The sequence below is a fragment of the Papio anubis genome, chromosome 15, assembly GCF_008728515.1.
Source record: "Papio anubis isolate 15944 chromosome 15, Panubis1.0, whole genome shotgun sequence".
Taxonomy (NCBI): domain Eukaryota; kingdom Metazoa; phylum Chordata; class Mammalia; order Primates; family Cercopithecidae; genus Papio; species Papio anubis.
The window spans coordinates 59,461,448-59,482,443 of record NC_044990.1 but is presented as its reverse complement, the minus strand read 5'-3'; the positions used below and the strand labels follow the sequence as shown (position 1 = coordinate 59,482,443).

At 37.2% G+C, this 20,996-nt stretch overlaps 1 long non-coding RNA gene across 3 annotated transcripts in view; it reads right to left on the bottom strand.

Moving 5' to 3' along the window:
- LOC108582922 overlaps window positions 1-20,996 on the bottom strand; it is a 174,414-nt gene that overhangs the window by 45,589 nt on the left and 107,829 nt on the right. Inside the window, exon 2 of one of the 3 annotated variants that reach the window (XR_004178761.1) lies at window positions 10,975-11,049. The exons of the other annotated variants lie outside the window; for them this stretch is intronic. This is a non-coding gene — a long non-coding RNA (uncharacterized LOC108582922). The remainder of the gene's footprint in view (window positions 1-10,974; window positions 11,050-20,996) is intronic. 3 annotated transcript variants of the gene reach the window in all.

Here is a 20,996-nt window from a genome sequence, read left to right as displayed (position 1 = left end):
TTTTCATATCTACATATTTTTAGACAATGACATCTGTAATATTATTATAAATGTTTAGCAATTCCAAGCTTGAGGCAAACTCCACAGATAGATTAACTGTATTTCATTAGGTGATAGAAAAGGAGATCATCATAGATTGACAATATTTCATCCTACAGTTTTCTACATTTAAGCTCAAGAAGAATGCATCATAAATACAGTATGTTTTCTTAACACCTTATACTACTAGTAGCTTTCTTTTTTCTTTTTTTTTTTTTAGTCTAATCTTCATTCTATAAACTATTTTCAGTTGAGAATCTAATAAATACAAGTTGGAGAGATATATTAGCAAATTGTTCACTTTTAACTAAAACACTAGAGGGCACCCTTTCTTTCTGTTAGAACATGTCCTCTGCTGCTAAATTATATGCCATGGAAATATCATAAAGGATTGCTATGTAAAAATAATATTAATTTTATTTTGCATATTTATGGGCTCGCTTTTGTATTTAACCAGTAATAATTTTGCTGATCCCAAAAGTCACAGCGTATTATTTTAAATAATATGAAGATGATTTTTAATGGAAATGAATTATAAGCCAGAAATGTCAGTGTCACTGAGCTATTCAAGAGCCAGATGTCTCCCTAGTGTCACGATAGGGAACAAAAATAAGGCTGGGTTTGGCATGACTTGTGGTGTTTATTAAGTATAATTTATCGTAAATTTCTGTGTTTAGGATTAGGAATTATTTGTACTGAATACTGAATACCCTGAATGTGTATTCCTATCTTCTATGTTCTCAAATGAATAGCACACTACTGCTAGGTTAACCCAGTTTTAAACAGAATGTAAGCAAGACTGGGCCTAGAGGAAAGAACAGAAGTTGAAAATTCAGTGAGGACCCAGCAAATCATAATTGCCAATATTTATTTAGTGTCTGTTTTTGTCGATCACTTGTGTAAGCATTTTCATTACAATATTTAATTGATACTACATTGAGTCATTATTTACTATTTTCATTCTCATTTAATATAGAATAAAATATAGTATTATAAGAACAGATAAACTAACATGAAATGTGTCTTTGAATTCTGCTCTACCTCATCAGAAACCTAGGGCAAAAGGGAGCTGCTACAGCTGCAATTTTGGCTGGGCAACAAGACTTGCCACCAGGGTTAGCTTGTGCTGACCTGGTCTGCATGTGGTATTACTGGTTTACCAGCCTGCTTCCCTGAGATAGTGGTGCATCAAGACCCCGTCTGCTCTAACCCCAGGCTGAAATTCAGGCATTTGGAGCATCATTTGCCTAGACCATCAGCCTGAGGTGCCCCGCTCCTCCTGGACATAAATCAAGGTATAGTGGGGCCCTCTTTGCTCCATGCTTAGGCAGATCTCCAGGCATTTGAAGCAACCACTCAGCTGTATTAGCCCAACTCACCCCACCCTTCCTGGATGTAGATCGCAGTGAGTAGGGTTCTCTCTGTTCCATGTCCAGGCATACCTCCAGGCATCTAGAGCACTTGCTTGCCTGGATGACAGCCTCATCTTCTCCACCCTTCCTAGACATAGATCATAGATCATGGTTCAGGGAGGAGCTTTCTGCTTCATGCCCAGGCAGACCTCCAAGTATTTGGAGTAATCTTTCATCTGGTTCATCAGTCTCATATGCCCCACTCTTCCTGAGCTTACATCATGGTGCAGTGAGGTTCTCACGGCATCGTGGTGCAGTGAGCCCAGGCAGAGATCCAGGCATTCAGAGCACATACTCACTGGGATTGGCAGCCTCTCTCACCCTACTCTTCCTGTGCAGAAATCTTCTTGCATAGAGGCCCTCTCTACTCCAACCCAGGCCCATTTCTAGGCATCTAGAGCACCTGTTTGCCTCAAATAGTGGCCTGAGCTACCCCATACTTCCCGTGCAGAAATCCTGGTGCATGGAGGGGACTCTATCCTTGATATACAGGCAGATCTCCAGGCATCTGGTGCACTCACTATTCTAAAATTAGGAGTTGAGACCAGCCACCATCCCAATGGAGAGAACATGGGGCCAGAAAGGCTTCCTAGATCCACATTTAGACACATTTGTGGGTGCTTGGTGCCCACCCACTGAATTCTTCCTCAGTTTTGGTGCTTATGCTGGCAATTGGGGGACCTGTAGGTGAACCTGCCTAGGCCAGCCCTGCCTATCTTGGCCCCAGTCCCCCAAGACTAAGCAGAGAGCTAAGACCACTGTGTACTTCATGAATCAGCCCATTTCCTGAGGAAACAGAGAGGTTATCTAAATAACAAGATCAAGTATATCTCAGCCACATTGGCTGCAGCTGGCTATTACCTATAAGTACCATCTATTGACTTGTAGGTCAAACTGCACAGCCCAATATAAAACCTGGTGACAGACATGCATAGGGCTATAGAAACAAAGCCAAAAGACCCTGCTCAGTATTCTCAAGAGTCACATCCTATAGGGAAGAGGGAAAGGAATAGAAAAAAAATATATAGGGAATAAAACCAAAATAAAATATTCTACCTGTATGAAAATAATTACAAAATTGTAAATGTTAATGTCCCAAGATGAGAAGGAAACAGCACAAGAATTTGGGCACCATGAAAAAGCTAAATGTAATGACACACCAAAGGATTGCAGGAGCTCTCCAGCAATGTAATCAAAATGAAAACTGAGAAATTATAGATAAATATTTGAAGCATGGATTGCAAGGAAGCTCAAAAAGATCCAAGACAACACAAACAAAATTAACATGAAGAAACTTCTAAAGCAATCTAGTAAATGATGAAACAGATAAACATTCTAAAAAGAAATAAATCTGAGCATCTGGAACTGAAAAACTCACTTAAGGAATTTCAAAATACAATTGAGAGCTTTAGCAATAGACTGGACCAAGAAAAAGAAACAATTTAAGTGCCTGAAGACCAGTCTTTTTAACTAACACAGTCAGACCAAGAAAAATAAATAATTTAAGAGCTTGAAGACGAGTCTTTTTAACGAATACAATCAGACAAAAAATTTTTAAACAATTTTTTAAAATATACAAAGTCTTTGAGAAATTTGCGGTAATACAATGTATGCAAACCTAAAAATTATTTGGTATTGCTGGAAGAGAAGGAGAAAAACAAATACTGTGAACAAATAATCCAAAAAAATGTTCCAACTCTTCCTAGGGAGGTTGGTATCTAGGTGCAAGAAATCCAGAGAATACCTGCAAGATACTGTAGAAAACAAACATCACCAAGGTATACAGTCATCAGACTCTCTGAAGTCAATGTAAAAGAAAAATTCTTAAAGGCGGCTAGAGAAAAAGGTTAGATCATGTATAAAGGGAACCCCAACAGGCTAACGGTGGATTTATCAGTAGATATCTTACAATCCAGGAAGGATTGGGGGCCTATTTTCATCATTCTTTAAGAAAAATTTCATCCAAGAATTTTTATATCCTACCAAACTAAACTTCATAATCAAAAGAGAAATAGGACCTTTTCCCAACAATCAAGGGCTAAGGGAATTAGTTACCAAGAAAAAAGCCTTACAATAGATCCTTAAGGGAGTTCTAAATGTGAAAATAAAAGAATGAAACCTGCTATCACAAAACCATAGTAAAATACATAGCCCACAGACCCTATAAAGCAATGGCACAGTAGAAACTACAGAGGAACCAGTGACAACTTCATGATAGGATTAAAACCTCACATATCAATATTAACCTTGAATGTAAATACTCTAAATGCCTCCATTTAAAAGGCACACAGTGGCAAGATGGATAAAAATACAAGACCCATCCATCTTCTATTTTCAAAAGACCTGTCTCACATGGGTTGATGTAAACTGAGAAAAAAAGAAATCTACCACATAAAAAGAAAACAAGGCCGGGTGCAGTGGCTCACATCTGTAAACCCAGCAGTTTGGGAGACCAAGGCGGGTGGATCCCCTGAGGTCAGGAGTTTGAGACCAGCCTGACTAACATGGTGACACCCCATCTCTACTAAAAATACAAAATTAGTTGGGTGTGGCAGCCACCTGTAATCCCAGCTACTTGGGAGTCTGAGGCAGGAAAATTACTTGAACCCAGGAGGCGCAGGTTGCATTGAGCTGAGACCATGCCATTGCACTCCTGCCTGGGCAAAAAGAGTGAAACTCTATCTCAAAAGAAAAAAGAAAAAGAAAACAAAAATGAGCAGGGGTCACTATGACTATATCATACAAAACAGACTTTAATCCAATAATAAAAAATGATAAAGAATAGCATTATGTAATAATAAAGTGTTCAATTAACAAGAAGGCTTATCTATTCTAAATATATACACATCCAACATTGGAGCACCCAGATTTATAAAGTAAGTACTTCTAAACCCACAACAAGACATACACAACCTCACAATAATATTAAGGGACTTCAGTGCCCCACTGACAGTGTTAAAGAGTTCTTTAAGGCAGAAACTAACAAAGAAATTTTGGACTTATATTCAACATTTGGCTAATTGAACCTAACAGACTTCTACAGAGTACTTCACCTGTCAGACTCATCTGCACACAAAATATACTCCAAGATTGACCACACAGTCTCCCATAAAGCAAGCCTCAATAATGAAAGAAAGGAAGAAAGAAAGAAAAAGAAAGAAAGAAAGAAAGAAAGAAAGGAAGGAAGAAAGAAAGGAAGAAAGGAAGAAAGGAAGAAAGACCATGCCAACCACACTCTTGTACCACAGTGGAAGAAACATACAAACGAATACCAAGAAGATCTCTCAATACCACACAATTGCATGGAAATTAAACAACTTTCTCCTGAATGACTTTTAGGTGAACAACAAAGTAAGGCACAAATTAAGAAGTTATTTGAAATAACTGAAAACAGAGAAATGGCATACCAACATCTACGGACTGTAGGAAAAGCAGTGTTAAGAGGAAAGATTAAAGTATAAATCACCAATCTTAAAATGTTAGAAAGACCTCAAATTAATGATCTAAAGTCACACCTACAGGAACTAGAAAAAAACAGAACAAAGTAATCCCAAAGGTAGCAGAAAAAAAATCACTAAAGTCAGAGCAGAACTGAATGAAATTGAGACCCAAAATTTAAGGTCAGTGAAACCAAAGGTTGGTTCTTTGAAAGAATAAACAAGATCAATAGACTAATAACTAGATCACCACAAAGGAGAAAAGTTTAAAATAAGCATAATCAGAAACAACAAAGGTGGCATTACAACCTATCTCACAGAAATACAAAAGATGCTGAGACTGTTATGAACACCTATATGCACACAAACTAGAAAATATAGAGAAAGTAAATTCTCAGAAACACACAATTTCCCAAGATTGAACGGGAATGAAATTGAAACCCAACAGACCAAAATCAAGTTCTGAAACTGAAGCAGTATTTAAAAAAATCAATCAACAAAAGCCCTGTACCAGATGGATTCATAGCCAAATACTAAAGGACATGCAAAGAAGAGCTGGTACCAATTCTGTTAAAACTATTCAAAAAAATTTGAAGACGGACTATTTCCCAAGTTATCTAAAAAGCCAGCAACACCCTGATAGTAAAGCCTAGCAAAGACACAATAAAAAAAGAAAACAACTGTCCAATATCCTCGACGACCAAAGATGCAAAAATAATAAAATACTAGCAAACCGAACCCAACAGCACTCCTATTCAGTATATCACAGGAATACTGGCCAGAGAAATTTGTCAGAGCCATGAGGCCCCCTTTCCAGGCCCTAGTTCCTGGAAAATATTTCTAGACACATCCTGGCCATAAGGGAGCCCATTGCCTGCAGGAAGGAATCTAGTCCTGGCAGGACCCATCACCTACTTACTAAAGAGCCTTTGGGGTCTGAATAACCAGCAGTGATACTCATGTCATATGCTATGGGCTTTGGGTGAGACTCCACGACATGTAGGCTTCATGTGAGACTCAGCACAATCCCAGCTGTGTTGGCTACTAGGAGAGACGCCTTCTGCTGGAGAAAAGAAGAGGAAAAAATAAAGGGGACTTTGTTTTGCACCCTAGGTACCAGCTTGACCACAATAGGTCGGAACACAAAGTAGGCTCTTGGGGTCCTGAATTCAAGGCCTTGGCTCTTGGGTGGCATTTCTGGACCTGCCCTGGGACAGAGAGGAGTCCACTGCACTGAAGGGTGAGTCCTAGGCCTGACAGCATTCATCACAAGACGACTGAAGAGCACTTGGGGCTCAAGGGAACAGCTCTCATTGCCTTGCAGTACTACCCATAAGCCTGTGGTGTTGGTTCCCATAAGGTGAAGTGCCTCTCCTTGTGGAAAAAGGAGGAAAGAGTGAGAAGAATTCTTTCCCATAGTTGAGTACCAGCTCAGCGGCACTGTAATACACCAGGTAGACTTCTAAGCTGTATGACTTCAGTCCCTGGCTCCTAGAAGGTAATACTGGACTCACCCAGGGCCTAAGGGAACTTATCACCCTGAAGGAAAGGATAGAGGCCTGGCTTGCTTCACTACCTGCTGCTTGTGGAGACCCAGGGACGTAAGCGAACACAAGCAGTAGCCAGTAGTTGTTACAGCGGGTTTTGGCTGTGCTGCCGCCAGGTCAGACCTAACACAGTCCCAGAGGCTGAGGTTACAGAGGTGCTCATTTCATCCCACCCCAAACTCTGGATGGCTCAAAACAGAGAGAAAATCCATTTGTTTGGGAAAAAGTAAAGAAGGACAGGAAGCGTTTCTGCCTGGTGATACAGAGAATTTTTTTCAATTTTATCCAAGACCATCAAGCCGTTACCTCTATGATCCTGCAAGAACTACAGCATTACTGGGCTTGGAGTTTCCCCTAATGCAGATACAGCTTAGATCTCAACACCAAAGTCCTTCCAAATATCTGGAAAGCCTTCCCAAAAAGGACGGGTACAAACTAGCTGAGTCCGCTAAGTCTACAACACATATCTAACTCTTCGATGCCCAGACACTAAAAAAATTAACATGTATCAAAAACTTCCAGAAAAACGTGACTTCAACCAATAAATTATACAAGGCACCAGGGACCATCCTTTCAGATAGAGAATTCAAAATTACTGTCTTGAGAAAACTCAAAGAAATTCAAGATAACACAGAGAAGGAATTGAGAACTCTACCAATTACATTTAGCAAATAAATTGAAATAATGAAAAAGAATCAAGCAGAAATTATTGAGCTGATAAATACAATTCACATGCTATAGCATGTATCAGATTCTCTTAATACCAGAATTGTTTGAGCAGAAGAAAGAATGTATCAGATTCTCTTAATAGCAGAATTGTTTGAGCAGAAGAAAGAGCTTGAAGACAGGCTATTTAAAAATACATAGAGAACCCCCCCAAGAAAACACACACAATGAAGCCCACCTACAAGATGTAGAAAATAGACTCAAAAAGGCAAATCTAAGAGTTATTGGCCTTAAAGAGGAGGTAGAGAGAGAGGGCTAGAAAGTTTATTCAAAGAGACAATAACAGAGGAATCTCCAAACGTGGAGAAAGATACCGATATTGAAATACAAAAGGATTATTGACCACCAAGCAGATTTAACCCCAAGAAGACTACCTGAAGGCATTTAATAATCAAATCCCCAAAGATCAAGAATAAAGAAAGGGTCCTAAAACTAGCAAGATAAAATAAACAAATAACATATTATAAAGTTCCAATACAACTTAAGAAGACTTTTCAGTAGAAAAGTCTGAAAAGCCTTACAGGCCAGGAAAGAGTGCTGTGATATGTTTAAAATTCTGAAGGAAATCCACTTTTATCCTAGAACAGTACATGTGGTGAAACTTGCCTTCAAACATGAAGAAGAAATAACTTCCCCAGATAAACAAAAGCTGCGGAAATTCCTCAATACCAGGTGCATCATATAATGAATGCTAAAGGGAGTATTTCATCAGAAAGAAAAGAACATTAATCAGCAATAAGAAATTATCTGAAGGTACAAATCTCACTGGTAATAGTAAGTGCACAGACAAATACAGAATAATATAATACTTAATTCTAGTATGTAAAGTACTCTTTTTTTAAATTATACTTTAAGTTCTAGGGTACATGTGCACAACGTGCAGGTTTGTTACATATGTATACATGCGCCATGTTGGTGTGCTGCGCCCATTAACTCGTCATTTACATTAGGTATATCTCCTAGGGCTATCCCTCCCCCCTCCCCTCTCCCCACAATAGGACCCGGTGTGTGATGCTCCGCTTCCTGTGAACAATGAGATCATTTGGACACAGGAAGGGGAGTAAAGTACTCTTAAGTAGAAAGAATAAACATTGAACCGATCAAAAGTAATAACTACAATAACTTTTCAAGGCACAAATACTACAATAAGATATAAGTAAAAGAGGGCCAGGCGCGGTGACTCACACCTGTAATTCCAGCACTTTGGGAGGCTGAGACAGGTGGATCATGAGGTCAGGAGATCAACATCATCTTGGCTAACACGGTGAAACCCCATTTCCTCTAAAAATACAAAAAATTAGCCAGGCGTGGTGGCAGTGCCTGTAGTCCCAGCTACTCAGGAGGCTGAGGCAGGAAAATGGTGTGAACCTGGGAGGTGGAGCTTGCAATGAGCCGAGATCACACCACTGCACTGCAGCCTGGGTGACAGAGTGAGACTCCATCTCAAAAAAAAAAAAAAAAAAAAAAAAAAAGATATAAGTAAAAGCAACAAAAATCTAAAATGTGGGGGATATAGGATGTAGAATTTGTATTAGTTTTCTATTTGTTTATGCAAACAGTGTTAAGTTGTTATCAGCATACATTATGGGTTATATGATGGTCTTTACAAGCCTGATGGTAACAACAAATGTGAAAACATGCCAAGGATACAAAAAAAAAAAAAAAATAAAAAGCAAGACATCAAATTCTAACACCAGAGAAAAATCACCTTCACTAAATGGAAGACAGGAAGGAAAGAAAAAAGGAAGAAAAGACCAGAAAACAAATAGCAAAATGGCAGGAGTAATTCCTTACTTATAATCAATTACATCGAATGTAAATGGACTAAATTATCTGTATTAGTCCGTTTTCACACTGCTATAAAGACACTACCCAAGACTGAGTAATTTAATAAACAAAGGAGGTTTAATTGACTCACTGCTCCCGATGGCTGGGAAGGTCTCAGAGAATTTATAATCATGGCAGAAGGGGAAGCAGGCACCTTCTTCATAAGGTGGCAGGAGAGACAGAGAGAGTGTGTGTAGGAGGAAATGTCAAACTTATAAAACCATCATATCTCATGAGAACTCATGCATTATCATGAGAACACCATGGGGCAAACTGCCCCAGTGATCCAATCACCTCTCACCAGGTTTATCCCTCAACACCTGGGGATTACAATTCAAGATGAGATTTGGGTGGGGACACAAAGCTTAACCATATCATTCTGCCCCTAGCCCTTTCCAAATCTCATGCCTTTTCACATTTTAAAACCAATCATGCCTTCCCAACAGTCGCCCAAAGTCTTAACTCATTTCAGCATTTACTCAAAAGTCCACAGTCCAAAGTCTCATCTGAGACACGGCAAGTCTCTTCTGTCTATGAGCCTGTAAAATCAAAAGCAAGTTAGTTACTTCCTAGATACAATGGGGGTACAGGCACTGGGTAAATGCTCCCATGTCAAATAAGAGAAATCAGCCAAAACAAAGGCTACAGGCCCCACATGAGTTCAAAACCCAGTGGGGCAGTCATTAAATCTTAAAGCTTCAAAATAATCTCTTCTGATTCCATGACTCACATCCAGATCAAGATGATGCAAGAGATGGGCTCTCATGGCCCTGGGCAGCTCTGCCACTATGCCTTTACAGGGTACAGCCTCCACAGCTGCTTTCACAGCTGATTTCATGGCTGGCATTGAGCATCTGTGGCTTTTCCAGGTGCATGGTGCAAACTTTCAGTTCATCTATCATTCTGGGATCTGGAAGACAGTGGCCCTCTTCTCACGGCCCCACTAGGCAATGCCCTAGTGGGAAGTCTGTGTGGGGGCTCCAACCCCATATTTCCCTTCTGCACTGCCCTAGCAGAGGTTGCCCATGAAGGGTCCACCCCTGCAGCAGACTTCTGCCTGAACATCCAGGCATTTTTATACATCCTCTGAAATCTAGGGAGAGGTTCCCAAACCTTAATTTTTTACTTCTGTGTACCTGCAGGCGCAACACCATGTGGAAGCTACTAAGGCTTGGGAATTGTACCCTCTGAAGCAATGGTCGAAGCTGTACATTGGCCCCTTTTAGCCACGATTGGAGTTTAAGCAGCTGGGACACAGGGCACCATGTCCTGAGGTGGCACAGAGCAGCAGGGGCCCTGGGCTTGGCCCACAAAACCATTTTTCTCCCTAGTCCTCTGGGCCTGTGATAGGAAGGGCTGATTCCAAGATCTCTGACATGTCTGGAGACATTTTCTCCATTGTCTTGGCTATTAACATTTGGCTCCCCATTACCTATGCAAATTTCTTCAGCTGGTATGAATTTCTCCCCAAAAAATGGGTTTTTCTCTCTCTTGATTCATCAGGCTGCAAACTTTTATATTCTTCTTCCCTTTTAAGCATAAGTTTAAATTTCAGATTATTTATCTCAAGTTCAAAGTTCCACAGATCTCTAAGGCAGGGGCAAAATGCCACTAGTCACTACACTAAAACATAGCATGAGTGACCTTTACTGCAGTTCCCAGTGAGTTCCTAATCTTCATCTGAGACAACCTCAGCCTGGACTTCATCAACCATAACAGCATTTTGGTCAAAACCATTCAACAAGTCTCTAGGAATTTCCAAAATTTCCCACATCTTCCTGTCTTCCTCTGAGCCCTCCAAACTGTTCCAACTTCTGCCTGATACCCAGTTCCAAAGTCACTTTCACATTTTTGGGTACCCACTTTTCATAGCAGTACCCCACTTTCTGAGATACCAATTTACCGTATTAGTTCATTTTCACACTGCAATAAAAATACTATCCAGAATTGGGTAATTTATAAACAAAGGAGTTTTCATTGACTCACAGGTCCACCTGGCTGGAGAAGCCTCAGGACACTTACGATCATGGCAGAAGGGGAAGCTGGCACCTTCTTCACTATCTGATGGAAGAAACAGAGAGAGTGTGTATAGGAGGAAATGTCAAACACTTGTAAAATCATCAAATCTTATGAGAACTCACACATTATCACAAGAAAAGCATGGGAAAAACTACTTCTGTGACCCAGTTACCTCCCAGCAGGTCTCTCCCTCAACTCCTGGGAATTACGATCCAAGAAGAGATTTGGGTGGGAACACAGAACCTAACCATATCACTCTCCTATCAAGAAACATAGAGTGTTTAAATTGATTTTTTTTAAAAAAAGATACCCAGTGATCTGTTGCCTACATTTTACCTATGCATGCACACACGGACTGTACAAAGGGATGGAAAAAGATATTCCATGCCAGTGGAAACAAGATAAAGCAGGAGTAGCTACACTTATATCAGATGAAATAGATTTCAAAACAAAAAGTCCAGGAAACAAGAAGGTCACTATATAATGATAAAGGAGTCAATTTATCGAGAAAATAATAACAATTGTAACTATATATAGACCCAGTGCTAGAGCACCCAAATACATACAGCAAATATTATTAGAGCAAAAGAGAGAAATAGACCCCAATATGATAATAGCCAGAGACATCAACACCCCACTTTCAGCATTATACAGATCTTCCAGACAGAAAATCAACAAAGAAACATCAGACTTAATCTGCACTATAGTCCGAATTGGCCAAAAAGTTATTTACATAACATGCCATCCAATGGTGGCAGTATAGACACTGTTTCCTTAGCACATACATTATTCACAAGAATAGACCATATTTTAGCTCACAAAATAAGTCTTAAAACATTTTTAAAAATGAAATAATATCAAGCACTTTCTTTGACCACAATAGAGTAAAACTAAAAATCAATAACGAAAGGAATTTTGGAAACTATACAAACATATGCAAATTAAAAAATATGCTCCTGAATGACCAGTGATTATTTGTATTACAGTCTTTATTTCAAATTTATTTCCATTCTGATCTTTAGTATTTATTTTGTTCTACTTATTTTGAATTTGGTTTGCTCTTGCTTTTCTAGCTCTTTAAGATGCATCTTTAAGTTGTTTATTTGATGTTTTTCTTCCTTTTGATGAAGGAAGTTAAAACTACAATCTTCCATCTTAGTATTACTTTTTATTGTGTTCCATAAATTTTGGTATTTGTATTTTTATCATTTGTTTCAAGAAATTTTTTAATTTTTTTCTCAAGATAATAAAAGCCATACATAAGCCCCACAGCTAGTATTATACTGAATGGCGGAAAACCTGAAAGCCTTTCCAGTAAGATCTGGAACATGACAAGGATGTTCGCTGTCATCACTGTTCTTCAACATGGTCCTGGAAGTCCTACTTAGAGGAATCAGACAATAGAAAGATATAAAGGACAACTGAATTGGAGAAGAAGAAGTCAAATTATCCTTGTTTGCAGATGATATAATCTTATATTTGGAAAAACCTAAAGAATCCACTAAAGAAGTATTAGAACTAATAAATAAATTCAGTACAGTTGCAGAATACAAAACAACATACAAAAATCAGTAGCATTTCTATATGCCAAAAGCAAATAATCATAAAAAGAAATCAAGAAAATAATACCATATGATAGCTACAAGATAAAATATCTAGGAATTTATTTAAGCAAAGGAGTAAAAGATCTCCACAATGAAAACTATAAAATATTGATTTGATAAATTGAAGAAGTCACAAAGAAATGGAAATATATTCCCTGTTAATGGACTGTAAGACTTAATATTGTTAATAAAATGTTCATACTATCCAAAGCAACCTCAATAAAAATTTAATGCAATCTCAATAAAAATACCAATGACATTATTCTCAGAAATAGATAAAACAATTATAAAATGTATATGGAACCACAAATAGCTAAAGATATCCTAAGGGAAATATAATAAAACTGGAGGAATCACATTATCTGACTAAAAATTACCATACAGATCTATAGTAACTAAAACATCATGTTTCTGGCTTAATACACACATGGATCAGAAGAAGAGAACAGAGAACCCAGAGATGAATCCATATGTCTACTGTGAACTCATTTTTGACAAGGATGCTTTGTCAAAAGCATCTTTGTACTTTTTTGACAAAAAGTACATATATTGGAAAAAGTACATTCTCATCAATAACGTGCTAGGAAAACTAGAAATCCATATGCAATTAGATTCCAATCTCTCACCATTTGATCTTTGATACAAATATCAAGTCAAAATGGGTTAACGACTTAAATCTAAGATCTCAAACTATGAAACAACTAAAAGAAAGCTTTGGAGAAACTCATGAGGGCATTGGAGTGGGCAAAAATTTCTTAAGTAATACCCGCAATCACAAACAAAGTAAAAATGAACAAATGGCATTACATCATGTTAAAAAGCTTCTGTACAGCAAAGAAAGCCATTAACAAAGTGAAGAGACCACCCACAGAATGGGTACATATTTGTAAACTGCTTATCTGAGAAGGATTCTTAACCAGAACATATAAGGAGCTCAAACAACTCTATAGGAAAAAAGTCTAATAATCTGATTTAAAAATGGGCGAAAGATCTGAGTTGACGTTTCTCAAAAGTAGACATATAAATGGTGAACAGGTATATAATAAGGTGATCAATATCATTGACTATAAGATAAATGCAAATCAAAACTACTATTAGATATTATCTCACCCTTGTTAAAATGACTTTTATCCAAAAGTCAGACGATAACAAATGCTGGCAAGAATGTGGAGAAAAGAGAAACCTCATACACCATTAATAAGAAATGTAAAATATCACAACCCCTATGGAGGACAGTTTGGAGGTTCCTCAAAAAACAAAAAATTAGAGCTGCCATACAATGAAGTAATACCACTTTTAGGTACATAACCAGAAGAAAGAAATCAGGATATCAAAGAGATATCTGCACTCTGATATTTATTGCAACACTCTTTACAATATCCAAGATTCGGAAGCAACCTAAGTGTCCATCGACAGATGAATGGATAATGAAAATGTGGTACATATACACAATGGAGTACTATTTAGCTATAAAAAGTGAGATCCTGTCATTTGCAACAACATGGATGGAGCTGGAGGTCATTATGTTAAGTAAAATAAATAAGCCAGGCACAGAAATACAAAGTTTGCATGTTTCATTGATTGGTGGGAGCTAAAAATTAAAACAATTGAATTTATGGAGATAAAGAGTAGAGAAGTGGTTATCAGAAGCTAGGAAACCTAGTGGGCGTGGGGGATGGGGTTAGGGGAAGTAGGGCTGGTTAATGAGTACAAAAAATAGAGAAAATAAACACGATCTAGTATTTGATAGCAAAAGAGGATGACTATTGTCAATAATAATTTAATTGTACATTTAAAGGTAACTAAAAGAGTATAATTGGATTGTTTGTAACACAAAAAATAAATGCTGGAGGTTATGGATACCCTATTTACCCTGGTATGTTAATTATAAATTACATGCCTGTATTAAAATATCTCACATAATCCATAAATATATACACCTATTATGCACCCACAACAATAAAAAACAAACCACAAAGACATACTATCTCATACCATCATAATGGCTATTATTTAAAAGGCAAAAAACAACCCATGCTAGTGAGGCTGTGGAGAAGAGGGAATGCTCATTCACTGTTGTTGGGAATGTAAATTAGTCCAGTCACTGTGAAAAGCAATCTGGAGATTTCTTTAAAAACTATAAACATAACGATCTTTTGACTCAGCAATCCCATTAATCATTATATACCTCCTAAAAACCAAACTTTTCTCCCAAAAAGACACACATTCGCATGTCATCACCATACTATTCACAATAGCAAAGACATGGGATCAACGTAGGTGGCCATCAGTGGTGAATTGGATAAAGCAAATGTACTAAATATGCACTGTGGAATACTATGCAGCCATGAAAAGAACAAAATCATGTTCTTTGTAGCAAAATGGATGCAGCTGGAGGCCGTTATTCTAAGCAAATTACTGCAAGGACAGAAAATCAAATACTGCATGTTCTCAGTTATAACTGAGAGCTAAACATTGGGTAGTCATGGACGTAAAAATTGTAACGATGGATACATGGAACTATTAGATGAGGGAGAAGGACAAGGATTAGAAAACTAACTATTGGGCACTATGCTAAGCCTTTGGGTGATAAAATCATTGATAATCCAAACCTCAGCATCATACCATCATGCAATATACTCAGGTAACAAACCTGTGAATGTTCTCCTATAACTAAAATAAATCTGAGAAGGAAAAAGTGTGTCTTAGTCCATTGGTGTTGCTAAAACAAAATACCACACAGGCTGGGTAATTTATAAATAATATAATTTATTTCTCAAATTTCTGGATACTAGAAGTCCAAGATCAAGGCACTGGCAAGATTCATCTTGTGAAGGTTCAGACTCTGCTTCCAATATGGAGACTTGAACTATATTCTCACATGGCTTAAGGTCTAAGGGAAAAAAAACGCCTTGCCAGTTCCTTCCAATTTCTTTATTAGGTTTGAAAATACTACTAATTCCCTTCATGAGCACTCCATTATTTAATCACCTTCTAAAGGTTTTGCTTTTTAGTACTATCACATTGACAATTCAGTTTTAACATATGAACTTTAAGGGATGCATTAAAGCCTAGCAAAAGGTATTTGCACATTTTGGGAAACTACAAAGTTTTGATTTCATTTAGTTGTGATAATAAAAAGTCAGAATGTTTCTGTTTTTTTTTTTTTTCTTTTTAAGACACAGGTTCTCACCCTGTCACCAAGGGTGGCATGTATATGTGTGATCATGCCTCACTGTAACCTCAGACTCATGGGCTCAAGTGATCCTCTTGCCTTTGCCTCCTGAGTAAGTAGGACCACAGGCAAGTGCCACCTCACTCAGCTAATTATTATTTTTAATTTGTATGTTTGTTTGTGCGTGTGTGTGTACCTGGAGTCTCACTTTGTTGACCAGGCTGGTCTCAAACTCCTGGTCTCAGACAGACCTCCAGCCTTGGTCTCTCAAAGTACCGGAATTACAAGCATGAGTGACCATGCCCAGCAAGAATGGTTTCTTGCAGTTTTATCTGTAGGAACAGTGGTTATGTTGGTGTGTGGCATTGCAAACTATGAGGGCACAGTGATATATTTATTTTGAGTGGTTGGTAAACTTGAGAATATTCATTGATTACTAAGTCATTGATATAGTTTGGATATTTTGTCCTACCCAAATGTCATGTTGAATGATAACTCCCAATGCTGGAGGTAAGGCTTGGTAGGAGGTGTTTGGGTCATGGGAGACGATCCGTCATGGCTTGATTCTGTCTTCATGATTGTGAGTTCTCATGAGATCTGGTCATTTAAAAGTGTGGCACCTCCTCTACTCTCTCCTTGTTGCTCCTACTTTTGTCATGTGAAGTTTCTGTTCCCATTCCACCTTCTGCCATGAGTGAAAGCTCTCCTGAAGCAGATGCTATCATGCAAAATGACAACATTCTAAGAGAATTGAGTTGTATCATGTATGTGGCAGTATATGCTTTACATCAGCAACCAATATATGGAGATGTCTCTCCCATAAGCCAGAATGCACAGGAGTACATTGTTCTGAAAATCAAGATGTGGAAGTGGGTGAGTCTCAACTTTGAGTTGCACTGAATGCACATCTTAGTTTTCAATGGAAAAATGCTTCTATCTGACGCCATCAACAACTGCCTCTCCCTCCTAAAATCGCGGACCCATGAGTTCCCTCTGTTATCTCAAAAACTCTAACTTCATCAGAGAACACACACTCCTCACAGATTTGAGTTTCAGCTCTATAGTACCCCTTCTCTGAATTTTTGAGTTTTTAAACTTCCAAGCTCTTATCCTTGTTTCCTGAGTCTTAGCTCAGCTGCAGTTACTTCCTCTCTGCTACACTAGTGTTCGCTGCTTCTTCAATAGCCTAGTTAACAGCAACAGTATTCTTAGTTAATAATTCTTCATATAAAAACCTATCTAGTTGTTTCTGTCTCCTGACAGGGGTGGACCAGTGTTGATATATTGAATGCAACTCATTAAGCTATTTGGGAAATATAAAGTACTTGAAGACTATTTCACAGAAATAGGTATAATTTTAAACAGACCTTGCCTCTCAGGTGGGTAACATTTGAATATATATGTCTCATTTACTTTGTGTTGCTATAACATAATACCTAAGGCTGGTTAATATATAAAGAAAATAGGTTTGTTTGGCTCACAATTTTTGTGGCTGGAAAGTCCAAGAGCATGGTGCCAGCATCAGTTCAGATTCTAGTGAGGGCTGTTGTGCTGTGTCATAACATGGTAGAAGGTCAAAGGGAAAGTGGACACATATAGGGGGAAACCATGAGGGGCATCCTTTCTTTATAACTACCTGCTCTTGCAGGAACTAATCCACTCCCACGGATTAGTGCAGTCACTAACGAGTCCCTTAAGAGTGAGAGAAAGAGCAAAAAACTCATTCAGTACTTTAAGAGTGATGCCAAGCCATACATGAAAGTGGAACCCCGTGACCCAAATGCCTCCCATTAGGCAGGTCACACCTCTAAAGGTTTTACCTTGCCACATTGGTGCACTGGGTAATAAGGTTCCAACATGAGTTTGGTGGGGACACTCAAACTTTAGCTTATGATTACCTAAATATCCTGCCAATATCTAAATATTTCCTCCTGGTATACAGGAAATAAGAATTTCTCTCTTTGGAATTTATAAAAATTAGTTGGAATTGTAGTAACAAATTGTTAAGAGATAAGTACTCTGACAATTAACAAGTTAGCCTTACTAAGGCATAGATGTATTTCAAATTTAAAAAAATCACAGTTTACAATATTAAAAATTTGCACAGCATTAGAAACTAAAATGTCTTTCAGGACTTTAGTAAATGAATACAACTTTTATTACTGGATCTCTGCATTTTAAAATACATTCATTCTTGTATGCTTCATATGCTGCCAATAATGCAGTGGTATGAAACAAAAATTATGAAACCAGCATCCAAATTTCAAGAATTAGCATTGCCACTTTTCAGTTTGGTGTGGAGATGATTAATCTCTTCATAATAGTTTTTATCTCATAGGTTACAGTGGTAAATTAATGAGTTAAAATACACAAAAGAGGAAGAAGGGTTTAACAAAATGGCCAAATAGATCGCTCCAGTTATCATTCCTCTCCAGGAACATCAAATTGAACAAATATTGACACAAGAAAGCATCTTCATAAGCACCAAACAGTCAAAGGAAAAAAAGTATTAGACATTTTTCCTGGTAAGCCAGAAAATTTTCCCATCTTCCCCAAGTCCACGAAGGTTGTTTATCGAGGAGACGGCAAGATGCAGTGTTTCTGGGTTTACAGCACCCCATGGTGCAAAAATGGCTTCAGTGACTACAGGTTTAGGTTACAACACTCAATGCACTTTGAAAACAGGTTTGTTTGGCTCACAATTATGGTGGCTGGAAAGACCAAGAGCATGGTTACAGCATCTATTCAGCTTTGAAATAGAAGCTGAAAAGCTTCTATTCTTCCATTCTTCGAAATCCCTCCCAAAAAGGACAGGTATAAACAAGTTCAGACTATAATGATTAAAATAAATACCTAACTCATTGATACTCAGACATTGACAAATGTCCACAAGAATTAAGCACATCAGGAAAACATCAGTCTCACCAAATAGACTAAATAAGGAACCAGAGTCCAATCCCAGAGTGACATATATGTGACCTCTCAGTCAGGGAATTCAAAATAGTTTTCCTAAGGAAGCTCAATGAAATTCAAGATAACACAGAGAAGGAATTAAGAATCCTATGGCAGATATTTAACAAAGAAATTGAAATAATTTTTAAAAACCAGCAGAAATGCTGGAGCTGAACAATTCTATTGATAAACTGAAAAATGCGTCAGAGTCTCCCAGTAGCAGAATTGATCAAGCAGAAGAATTAGTGAGCTCAAAATCAGGTTATATGAAAATACAGAGTCAGAGGAGAAAGGGAAATTTGAAAAAGAAGGAAGAACACCAACAAGATATAGAAAATAGCCTCCAAAGGGCAAATCTAAGAGGTTTTTTTTTTTGTTTTTTTTTTTTTTTTTTTTTTTTACCTTAAAGTAGAGGTAGAGAGAGAGATTGGGGTAGAAGAGAGATTCTTGTGAAAGAAAGTCAAAGAACACAGAGAAGATTCAACCCAAATAAGACTATCTCAAGGTATATAACAATCAAACTTACAAAGGTCGAGGATAAAGAAAGGATCTCAAAAACAACAACAAAAAAGAAGCAAATAACACAAAGAAGACTTGTTTACATCTGGCAGCAGAATATTCAGTGAAAACATTACAGGCGAGGAGAAAGGGGGATGGTATATTCTAAGAACTGAAGGAAAAATTCTTCCAATATTACAGAGTTACAATATTTAATATTATATATATAATCCAGAATATTATATCCAGCAAAACTACCCTTCAAATGTGGAGAAATGCTTTACCAAACACACACACACACACAAAACCCATAAAAGCTTTAGAAGAGAAACTCCTAGTAGAAAATGTTATGTGAATGTCACCAACAGAATGTATGTTGTTAAATGAATAAATGTATAAATGAAAATCAGACTGCAGAGATTTTAAGAGTTGAATGTTAATCATGGAAATTAAAATTTCAGCAAGAAAGTGGGCCTCCTATAATGATGTTACCTACTTTCTCTGAATAGCACAATTTGATATCAACATAAAGATTTATTTTAGTAGAAAAATTTTAACATATCATAAAATTATTTGTCCTGCATTAGAATTATAAAATTTTGCTGCGTTTAAGTCAGATGTTTCCTCTAGTGTCTAAGAAGCACAATGAATTAATATTTCAAAGATTAGCCAGGTGTTCACATTCACAATAATCAACATAATATTTATCTTGATATAACATTATATGAAATTAGGGTAGCCGTAATTGCTGGCTGCAAGGAGGATTTGCAAGAATTTTATTAAAACTTCTAATCAATTGTACAAGAAAAGCTTAGGCAAACACTCTAGGTATAACTCAAGGAATTATATGACTATATATTGCACACTTATATGTTTTATATCTTAAAATATAATGATCTCTTATACGAAAATACGTGTTGCCACTTTGTGACATGATCTTTCCCATTCTTCCCAAGGCTGACTCATTTTGAGGGTTTTGTATATCACCGTCTTGCTAATTGTGTAAGTCCTACCTTGATCTAACTATAAAAGAATTGTGATATAGTTATTGCCAGGTATAACTAAATGCATAGTCATTGTGTATACCAATTAGTTTTAGTTCACAAGAACTACTATATACTTTTGCAAAGTGTTAAATTCTCATCTATTTCTGTTACTGCATAGTTTTGGAATTTGAGTGTATTCTAAATATAGTATTAATAGTGACTGAAGGAAATACCTTTTTTTTGAAGGAAGGTCTTAGAATTATCTACTATACCATAGGAATGAAAAAATAGCTAATGAATAATTGGGAAAATTACTTTTAAAAAACTATCTATGTAGAAATCAGTGAGTTTTAAGGACTTCCTAGATAAATACACTTAAGTGCATATAAATGCACCATCAGATTTAAGTATAGGCTTTTTGATATTTGACATCTCATGTGTCAACACTAAAGTTAAGGAAAAAAGAATTGAGAAAGTTAAGCACAAAGGTAAAAAATATTAGTAGCAAAATGTCCACTTATAAATTACAGCATAATAAAGATTCATGCTCAATTTAAAGTATCTTGTATTTTTAAAGATTAAAAAATGTAATTATATACCCAAATTTTGCTGCATAATTCTTCATGGGCCCCATATTCCTTGCAAGACCATTGCTTTTTTTCTGCAGATGATAGCAATAAATGTATCTTTAAAATATTTTACTTCATTATGGCCTTAGGGAGAACACTACACTGGATTTTCTGAAAGTATTATGCCCATGATTTCCAGGGCTTG